Below are 8,818 nucleotides of genomic sequence, written 5' to 3' on the forward strand. Positions count from 1 at the left end.
TCTGTCTCAAAAAAAAAAAAAAAAAAAGAAGAAGAATGCACAATGATGCATTACTTTTACAAATTATAGAAATAAGAAAATAAATATAAGCCACAAATTAAAAAAAAAAAGTCAACAAAAAATGTTGGCCCAGAGTGAAACACAGGCAGCCACTACTCTCTGTATATCTCTGGCCCCTAACTCACCAACTGCCCTTATCCTGTACTCACAAGGAACCCGCTCATGCTGATACTCTATCCAATGGCCACACCTGGACCTGTACTGCAGAGCACCTGCACAGGGCCTAGGTGGCACAGGGCACCACGAGCCATGCCAAAAAACCAGCCAGCCCCAGCTTCCTCACCCCTTCGTAGGGGGATGGGAGGAAGCAGGACCAAGGCCCTTTGGGAACTAGTTCTCTCCCCATCTTGTTCCACAAGCTGCACATTCCATTGAGTTGAGCAGGAGGCGGGGACTGGGGGACGCAAGGCAGAGGGAGGAGAGCAGTCTGGCCTCCTTTGGGGCGGATCCCCCAGGGAGCTGTAGGCTTGGCAGGGACAACAGACCAAAACCACCGGGGGGAGGCAGCCAGGAGTACTCAGGCCCAGTCCATGGCCCCTTCCCCTTTTCTCCACTGAAACTCTACCTTGAGCATGTCCGTAGAAGACACAAGAGGACCATGTGGGGGGTAACACTAACACCCCTCCCCCCAACCCTGCCCCAATCCCTTGGGCGGCTAATGGGGCTTCAAGCCAAGGCCATTTAAATGCTAAGGCCACTGCTGGGGGGGAGTGCAGGGAAGTGAATTCCAGATTTGATGACTTCCCAGAGTGACCAAAAGGGCCTGGGTGGTGAATACTATTAAGAAAAAAAAAAAGAAGGGAGCTGGAGATACTGTCCCCACTTCTTCCTTCCTCTCCTCATACTCACCCTCCCCACCCAAACACCCCTGGCTGGAGTCCTCAACATCTGGGTATACATCTCAGCTCCTCTCCTAGCTTGTCCACATGCACACTGGGAGCTCTGAAATGCCAGGCCACACATAACACACCCTGGGCCTTTGGTTTGCCCACAGATGACCTTAGAAGGAGGCAGGGGGAATCCCAGCCACTTCCCCTCACCTCACAGCCTCTAAGAGGTCTCACCACAAGCACTGTTCCATCTCTGGGCCCATCCAGACCGTCCTGACAGGTGTGATCTGTCTAGGAGTGAGCAGGGAGTCCTCACAAAAGAGGCAGGTCACAGAAACAGAGGCATCTTCCCAGGGGAAAGAGAGTCAGGGATATGCCTGGAATGGCAGGTGGTGGCTATGAGGCTCTATGCTGTAGACCATGCAGGATGGGCAGAAGCCTTCTCTAGAGGAGCTCTGAAGGACATATCATGGGTGTCTCTTTAAGCTGGGTCCATGGCATAAAACACATACTCTTCGGAGAAAACTACCATATCACTTCTGCTTAAAGAAAGTATTTGCTTTTTTAAAAGAAAGTCCTAACTAGGGAAGCTGGCAGGAGGTGAAGATGGCCCTGCTGAGCTGGCTTGCAAGCAAATTTCCTAATCAAGTCTTTCCAAGGAGATGGACGTTTTCCCAAGGACTAAGGAAGGGGCAGCCAAAAGGGGGGTCACCACAGCAAAGACCACTAACCAGAGCTTGCCTTCCTGCCCAGGGTAGGGAAATGATGGGAGACATGGAAGCTATCCTCCATGGGTCTGGTTCCCCATCTGGTGACCAGCATTGTGACAGCCTCCCTGGCTAACACATCCGGGTTCCAGGAAGAGGACTAGCAAAGGATGAGGATCACAGCGAGTTCAGGCAGGAGCGAGCCCTCTTAAGCAAACACTGAGCACAAAAATAACTCCCATTCAAAGCACGATTTACTGTGTGCCTGGCTGGCCCTCCCAGCACAGAGCCCTTTTCAAACACTCAGCTTCACCCCTGAATGCGGCTGGGGGATGGGACACAGGAGCACAGCTGCATTTGAATTCCACTTTTTCCGGTGGTGTCAGCTTCCTGGAGATTTACCCAGGGAGCTGCCCAATAAGGGCCAATCTCAAAGCACCCCCAGAGAGGAGAAAACCTTTGTAGAATGGAGTATCAGCCTCTCCAGGGCAAGAATACCTACATCCCTTGAAAGAACAGGCTTAGCTCAAGCAACACATGTCTGGCCACAGTAAATCCCAGATCTTTTACCATTCATGGACCACTGCTGTGGACATGATCCCCCACAAGCCTCCCAATGAAGTTGTTAAGAGGAAGGTATTAACACTGTTATTGTCACACATGGAAAACAGAAGTTCAGAGATATAATATGATGAACATCTCTCTTGCCTCCAAATCATTCTCACTTTGTTTCCCTAAATCTACTAATTATCAGAATAACAAAATGTCCAATACCAGAAAGAATGCTAGGCATAAGGGCATAGATGGGATCTGGGTATTTCCAAAGTTAAGGCATCACTGAAAATCATCCTTCAAGCCAGGCCACACATAACACATCCTGGATTACCTGAGCTTAGGAGTTACACACCAGCCTGAGCCAGAGTGAGACCCTATCTCTAAAAATACCTGGGCGTTGTGGCAAGTACCTGTGGTCCTAGCTACTCAAGAAACTAAGGCAAGAGAATTGCTTGAACCTAAGAGTTTGAGGTTGCTGTGAGTTATGACTTCACAGTACTTGATTGAGGGCGACAAATAAAACTCTGTCTCGGAAAAAGAAAAAGAAAATCATCCTTCACCATTACTTATCCTGGCACTCCTGACCACAGGATCTGAGTTGGGGTGGAAACTCTCTTGGTAAGGAGAGTGTATCTTTCTAAGCAATGTCCTGCTAGTAAGACCTGTTGGCTCTACTTCCAAAACAATTTCTCAATGGCCTACCGGAATCTAAGTCATCACCTCCCCACTCCTCAATCCTGAATCAGCCTCCTAACTGGCCTCTCTGGTTCCATTCTTGTTTGCCTTCCAACTAATTCTCTACTTGATAGCCAAAGTGGTCTCTCTTTCTTATATTCTTTTATTTTGAGACACAGTCTCACTCAGTTGCCCTGTGTAGAGTGCTGTAGCATCACTGTAGCTCATAGCAATCTCAAACTCTTAGGCGCAAGTGATTCTCTTGCCTCAGTCTCTAGAGTAACTGGGACTAATGGCGCCAAGAACTCTCCAGCTAGTTTTTTTCTATTTTTAGTAGAGACAGGGGTCGTGCTTGACCAGGCTGGTTTCTGAACTCCTGAGCTCAGGATCCCCTCCCCTACCTCCCACAGTGCTAGGATTATAGGCGTGAACCACTGTGTCCCACCTAACATTTTTTTCACTTATATGACCATTGTAGAAGACTGAAAAACCAATAAGGGGATAAAAAAAGAAAAAAATTATCCACATGCAGGCTCATCAGCACCTATAGCTCAGTGGTTAGAGCACCAGCCACATACACAGGGCTGGCAGGTTCAAATTTGGCCCAGGTCTGCTAAACAAAGATAACTACAACAACAATAAAAATAGAAGGGCACTGAGGCAGGCACCTGTACTCCCAGCTACTTGGGAGGCTGAGGCAAGAGAATTGCTTGAGCCCAAGAGTTTGAGATTGCTGTGAGCTGTGATGCTACAGCACTCTACAGAGGGTTACATAGTGAGACTCTGCCTCAAAAAAAAAGTTATCCGCATGCAGTATTCTGAGTTAACTTCTGTAAACACTCTGATGTATTCTTCTAGTCTTCCCTCTGTGTATGCATACATGATGGGCACGTGCACACATGTAATTATCTTTACAAGATTGGTATTATACCATAAAGTTGTACATGCTGCTTTTTTCATTTTCTACATACATTTTCCAGTTTATAAACTGTTCTTCATTAACCACGGTTTTGGGGTTTGGGGTATACTTTACATACTCACATGGTACTAAAATCAGAAAGAACAAAAGGATCTACAGCAAAAAATTTTCTCCATCCCATCCTTCAACCACCATTTCCCTCCCCCGGGGGCAACTATGATTACTGTTTTTGTGTGCAGAATAATCTTTTCAAATCATAAATTTCATCATGTCACTCCCCTGCTTAAAACTCTCTGGTAAAGCCATCACCTGGGCAAAAAAATGCAGGCTCCTAACCAGTCCTACCCAGGAGGGAGAGCTCAGGCTCTGGCTGTCCTCTGATTGCTCCACCTTTCCCCTCCAGCCACTGAGCTGCTGCTTCTGTTCCTGCCTCAGGGGGTGTGATTTGCTGTTCCCTCTGCCTGGAATCCCCTTTCTCCAGGTCTTTGTCTTAGGAGGCTCCTTCTCAGCCTTCAGGCCTGGGCTGATTGTCCTCTCCCCGGGGTGGCCTTCACTGGCCTCCCAATCCAGGGCCCTCTGGCCTGCTCCCACATATGTACACATCTATTATATCACCCGTGGTATTTCTTTCACATCACAAATCACAATCTGATATTGTCTTGGTTACTTAAAGTTATTTACTATCTGTCTCCGCCCCACTAGAAAGAAGCCTCTCTGAAAGTAGGTATGCTACCTTTCTTGTTTTCCCCAGTTATCCTACTGCCTAGCACAGGGCCTGGCACGTGATAGGTGTTTTGACAAATTTCTCTTACAGGAATCAATGTGTTGACCACAGTGCTGGTTACTGAAAACTGCCACTCACAGGATTTCCAAGCACTAAGAAGTAACCCTCTGGCCATCGTCTCCCACTGCCTGTCCCATTGCCTGGGTTGGAGGTCAGAGGGTCAGAGAAAGGAGGACAGGAGCCTGTTGTCCAAGGCAGCCAGTGTGCCTGTGCAGTGATGGCCTCTTCTCTGTGGCTCAGCTCACCCCTTACTTGTGCTATGCATTTCCAGAATCCAGAATCAGACAAGGAATTTGTGATAAGCCCAAAGTCCTAGAAAATCCTCCAGCAAGTGGAAACTTAGATGTGACACTTATGCCCGTCACTTACCCAAATCCTACATGCAGTTTGCCCAGGCAACTATGCTAGTCCAGGTTCCCAAGTGAGCCCCAGTAACAGGAGACAGACACCACCCAGGGAACAGAGTCCCTCCAGGAACAGTCCCTGCCATCCCACCTGACTCTTCCCCTGGGCCCCAGACATCTGGGCTCCTCTCTCTGAAAATTCATTCTGCCCCAGAGACACAAATGCACATCCAATCAGCCCAGGCTCAGGATGCTCAGGGGACACTCTTTTGGAGACACTTTCTTCTTGGGACCTGATTTCCACTGAGAGAACACTGCACTTGAGCCAAGATTGATTTTTAAGAATGAGGAAAAGAGGGAATGAAAAAAAAACCTGCGATAAGGGAGGGCAGAAGGAAGGAAGTCAGAAAAAGAAGACTCAGAAAGATAGAACTAAGAAAGCAGTGGAAAGAGTAAGTTTGAGCAAAGAGCCAGAATCAGGAAAGGGTGGGGAAAAGTCTGAGTTCTCTTCCTTTCCAGAATTGGACAATTATTGTAATTGATTAGGTGAGCACAATCCCAAAGGGCTCTTCTGGGCTCTCTGTGTAAGGTCAGTTAAAATAATAATGGCAATAACAGCTAATATTTATCCAGCACTTAGTATGTAACAGGCACTGTTTTGGGCTTTTTATTAAGCATTTAATCCTCAAGACAACTTGATGTGGTGAATACTGTTCATATTAACCCTGTTTTGCAGATGAGGAAACTGAGGCATAGAGGTTAGGGTAAACTGCTCAAAGCCACACACAGCCAGTGGCAGTATCTGGAACCTAACTCCAGCTCCCAGGTTCTTAACCTAGGCTATACACGGTTCTCAGTGATCCAAGTTCGTGGATCCCTGCCCTCCTGGAGTTCATGAGGTCCCAAATAGTACCCTCAATAGGTGCACGACTCTGCTTATTTCACATAGAAGAAAGTCCTGAAAAGTTAAGGAACTAGCCCAAACTCACACTGCCCATCGCTGGTGAATTAGAATACAAATGTGCTGAATCTCAGCACCTTGCGAGGCACTTCCTAAAGGGCTCACTGGAAACCCAGGTCAGCCTGGGAGACCCTGACTCGGAATCGAGCCCCGGCAGGAATGGCGGAACCAGGAGGTGGAGAGCGGGGCAAGCGGGCCGGCACCGCCTCTAGCGAGTCCCAGAGCAGGATCACAGAAGACAGGAAGCCCGCCACAAGCCGAGGGCAGAGGGCAGGGAGCGGCCTGGGTCCGCGGAGGGCGCTGCCTGGCCCGAACGGAGTCCAGGACAGCTAAATGGGCAGAATTATACACCCATCTTTGAAACTGGTCTGTAGTGATCATTTCAGACATACTGGTTTGGAAGGCATCACTTCAGGAGGGTGGGAACCCACCTACTTGGACCACTGAGAGCCAAGAACAGTCTAGTGTTAAAAGCCAGGAGCATCGTCTCTCGCTTGCTTGCGCCAGACCCCTGCACCAACGCCAGCGACGAGGCACCCTGCCCGGAAATTCCCAGAGAGTAAAAGCAAACTTCCCAGGAAAACTCCTCGGCTTCCTCCAAACCCCTGTCACCGAGGCGGCTGCCAAGAGCGCCAGCGGAGTCCTTGCAGCTGCCGTGGGCCCTCCAGGGTGGGAGCAGCCACTAGAACGCTCGGGGTCCGCCTGGAAAGGTTCAGGGCTGAAGTTCAAAATTCACTTCCCGCCCAGGCCTGGCTCCCGGCCCCGCCCGGGACTCTCCGACAACCCCCACGTCTCCTGCCCTCCGGAGCTCCAGTTTAGTAATGGAACACCTACAGCTTGAGGATCATGCGGGCCGCCGGGCGAATCCCGCGGGCGATCCCTGCGCTCCTGGGGACTCGAAGCAGCCGGAGCCAGCGCGCACACACACATAGACACACGCGCGTGTGTGTCGGTGTGTTTACGTACGGAACGCGCGGGGTGGGAAAACAATGGCGAGCCGCTGGGAACAGAGGACAACCCCCCTCCGCATCTCCCTACCCCTAGGCGCGATTTGCTTTTGCAGTGAAACAGGGATGAAAAGGCTCACCTCCAACATCCCAGGACGGGAGGTGGGGGTCTAAGAAGCAGGCTGGATGGGGGTGGGGGTGGAACCCAAACAGCCAGAGCAGAGAACAAACAGGATGCAGCGACCGGCTGGTCCAATGGAACGACTCTGGAACGGTGGCGAGGGGTGCGCGACTGGCTCCCGATAACCCACATAACCAGGGTAGGGGAGCTCTGCGACTCCTCGCAGGCACCCGAACCCCACACAGGACCCCGCACAGGTCGCCTTGGCTTCCCGCTGGGAAATCCTTAAACTGGGCGCATAGTCGGGCTAGTGAGAAAAACCTAGCGGGTTCCAGCCGGGTCGCGAAGAGCGGGCTTGGGGGCGGGAGCACCCCAAGCTCGGCTAGTGTGGTGCGCGCATACAAGCACACAGCCATCCCCGGTCTCGCCGGCTGCCACCCTTCTTCACAAGGATTCGGTCTACCCGGGAGGAGCCGCCACTGGCCGGCAGGTTTGGGGATAGGTGAGGGTCCGTTCCTCCTCGAAAAACTTTGCAAAGGATGGAAACTCGGAGGGAGGAGAGCTGAAGTGTACCCAGAACCGTGGGGGCGCGAGTGTCAAACTTCCGAGGGCCGGGGAGATGGGCGCGACGGCGCGCTCGGGCTCGGAGGGGCGCACTTACTACTCAGCCAGGCGCTGGGCTCGCGGCTCCGCGCTCCCGCTCCTCCTCCGTGCGGTCCTCGCGGCTGGCTGCCTGGGCTTCCCGCTCACATGCCCCGGCGACGCAGCGGGCGGGCGGGCCGAGCTGGGGCGGCTGGGCAGGGAGGAGGCACGCCCCCCACCGTCCGCCCGGGAGTCGCTCCGACCCCACGGCCACCCCGGGTCCGCGCCCCACCAGGGGCCGCCGTCCCGGGCGGCGAGCTCGGTTCCGGCCGAGCGGCGCCGTCCGCCGAGCCAGGCCGCTCTGCCCTCTGCCCTCTGCCCTCGGCTTGCGGCCGTCTCCTTGCCTTCCGCGGTCCTGCTCCCCGACCTGCCGGACGCGGCGCTGGCCCGCCCGCCTCGCTCTCCGTTCTCCGGCTCGGCGCTGCGCGCCTCGGCTCGGTTCCGAGTCAGGGCCTCCGAGGCTGACCGCTGCGCCCGGGGCTCCGACCTGGGCTTGCCGCTCTTGAGCCCGGGTTCCAGGACCCGCGCTCGTACAGTTCAGTTCCAAGCCGGGACTTAGAGCAGAGGCTCGCCGCTCGCGGCTCGCTGCTGCGAGGCAACTGGACAGCCTCAGAGGAGAAAGAGGGAGGGAGACCGAGAGCGCGCAGGGGGAGGGGGGGAGGAGCAGGGAGGAGGGTGGGAGGGACAGAGAGTTTCCTCCTCCTCCCTGCAGCCGGGTCCATCCAGGCATCAACAGCTGGAAACCTCTGTTGGGAAGGCTAGAACTAAGGAGGTTCCTAGGCAGCGAGGGAGGGTGGAGGTGGAGTGAGGAGGTGGGGAGAATAAAAGAAAGAAGGTGGATTCTGCCCAGTCCCACTGCTCAGGTTTGAGGGTAGCCTCGGAGAATCTTTACGCCACTGAACAAGACCTAAAAAGTTATTGGTTCATCTCCAAGCCTCGTGTAACTGGATTGGGGAATTTTTAAATCCCCATTTCAGAACCTCCCTTAAAAACCTGATCCCCTAGCACTCTGGGAGGCCAAGGCCCGCGGATCGCTAGAGCTCAGGAGTTGGAGACCAGCCTGAGCAAGAATGAGACCCCATTTCTACTAAAAATGAAAAACTGAGGCAAGAGGATCACTTGAGCCCAAGAGTTTGAGGTTGCTGTGAGCTACCACGCCAGGGCAATCTACTGAGGATGAAAAAATGAGACTCTGTCTCAAAACAAAAACAAAACCTGGCTCAGCGCCTGTGGCTCAAGCGGCTAAGGCACCAGCCACATACACCTAAGGTGG

At 52.7% G+C, this 8,818-nt stretch overlaps 1 protein-coding gene across 1 annotated transcript in view; it reads right to left on the minus strand.

Moving 5' to 3' along the window:
• SOX13 (SRY-box 13) overlaps positions 1–7,724 on the minus strand; it is a 53,214-nt gene extending 45,490 nt beyond the window's left edge. The window contains exon 1 of the mRNA XM_012806700.2: positions 7,565–7,724. The gene's annotated coding sequence lies outside the window, so the exon portion shown is untranslated. The remainder of the gene's footprint in view (positions 1–7,564) is intronic.
• Between the last annotated feature and the right edge of the window lie 1,094 nt (positions 7,725–8,818).

Source organism: Otolemur garnettii, unplaced genomic scaffold (genome assembly GCF_000181295.1).
Source record: "Otolemur garnettii isolate 467f Iridium unplaced genomic scaffold, OtoGar3 scaffold00055, whole genome shotgun sequence".
Taxonomy (NCBI): Eukaryota; Metazoa; Chordata; class Mammalia; order Primates; family Galagidae; genus Otolemur; species Otolemur garnettii.